The sequence below is a fragment of the Pyxicephalus adspersus genome, chromosome 4 (assembly GCF_032062135.1).
Source record: "Pyxicephalus adspersus chromosome 4, UCB_Pads_2.0, whole genome shotgun sequence".
In the NCBI taxonomy this organism is placed as follows: Eukaryota; Metazoa; Chordata; class Amphibia; order Anura; family Pyxicephalidae; genus Pyxicephalus; species Pyxicephalus adspersus.
This window is the reverse complement of record NC_092861.1, coordinates 115050520-115052349: the sequence shown is the minus strand read 5'-3', so window position 1 is coordinate 115052349 and position 1830 is coordinate 115050520.

Here is a 1830-nt window from a genome sequence, read left to right as displayed (position 1 = left end):
CCTCTAGACTCTGTCATTGTGCCACTCTGTGGTCTCCGCCTGATGCTGCTACTGCCGCCACCTCCAGACTCTGTCATTTTGCCACTCTGTGGTCTCTGCCTAATGCTGCTGCTGCCGCCGCCACCTTTAGACTCTGTTATTGTGCCACTCTGTGGTCTCCTCCTGATGCTGCTGCCGCTGCCACCTCTAGACTCTGTCATTGTTCCACTCTGTAGCCTCCTGATGCTGCCGCCACCTCCACACTCTGTCATTGTGCCACTATGTGGCCTCCTCCTGATACTCAAATACGTCACTAAACGCTTTCAACACATATAACTGCAGAAGTGAACTGAGAATATATTTTTCATTCATTGCGAATAGAAATTTTCCTGAAATTCAGATCGAATTCCACTTTGTCAGCTTCGATTCGCTCATCTCTAATTACATAACCCTGCCCACTCCCCCACTGCATATCTGGGCCTACGATGGGAAAGTGTGGGGGGGGTTGTCACCAGGGACACAGCCCGCCTACCTCCCTGAGCCTGGGTAGGAACTGTAGGGGGGACATGGCCTGCAGCTCTGGCCATGCATCCCCCCAGCAGGGTCCTTCTTCTGACCCTGCTCGGGGGTGCACTGTCAAGAGCCATGGACCACCAAAATTTTCTCCACCTGTTGGCTACCGCTGGTCTAAAAGACTCTTAAACTAGGACTCTCTAAGACTACATATGTGCTATACACAGTCCTTATATCCAGAAAATACTCCAGAATTACAGTACAATGGGTAAAAATCTCAAATACCCCCTCAAAAATAAAAACTAACTATAAACAGATTATACTTTGTCTCAGGCAATCCTAAAAAAGAATATTACTTGAAAAGTACATAGAAATAAGCAACGGTTGAGAAAAGAAACATTTTGATCAGGAACAGATACATAGAGTAACATAGAGTGTGGAGGGGTTAGCTATTTAACCTATGTAACCTATTACAAAGCACACTGTTTTTAGCAGTCACAATGTACAAAATAAGAGTGCAGCAGCAAGGAGTTTATATCATAGGGCCCCCTATATTGCTTATCAGTGGGAGGTAGAAATGCCAGAAGTGTCAGCAGTGTTTTTTTCTTGTAAATGGTATGTTCTTAAGTCTGTGGTACCTGGGCATGATGGTGGAAAAAAATACCTATGTTAGTGTTTGTAAGAGAATGAATGCTGTAATTTTTGACATACAGACATGCAATAATTGTCATTGGAAACAACCGATCATTCAATAATCGTTAAGAAAAAAATGCACAATGACAGGCCAACGACATTGATGAACGAGGAATGACGCTGGAAACGAACGACCATCCTAGCGGATCCATTTGGGCAACGATCCTTCACTATCTATTGTGTGTACAGTTGTTCAGTGATCGTTGATTGTTCTGCAGTACACTTTCTCCTGTACACTTTACTTCCTGCATCATTCAAACGATCGTATCTAGTTTGTGTACGTTATTGGTGGATTATATTTAAACAATAGTATTGTTACAGCATGTACAGATTGTGCACTATACGAATGTTCAAAATAATTAGTGACAATCGTTGATCTTTCATTAGTCGTTCGTTTCCTAATGACAATTATTGCACGTGTGTACGTAGCCTAACAAATACCAGAGGAATGCTGAGTGACTGGCTAATGCAGGGGTCAGTAAACTCCGGCCTTTAGGCCAGATATGGCCTAGCCTGTAGTTTGTTCCAGCCTAACACCCCCTGGCTGATCTGGCCTAATGCCGGGGGATTGGCCAGGGGCGTTAGGAACTACCGGAGCTGCCAGAGCTCCAATGCCGCCCCCTTGCAGTGGCCCCCAATTTACAG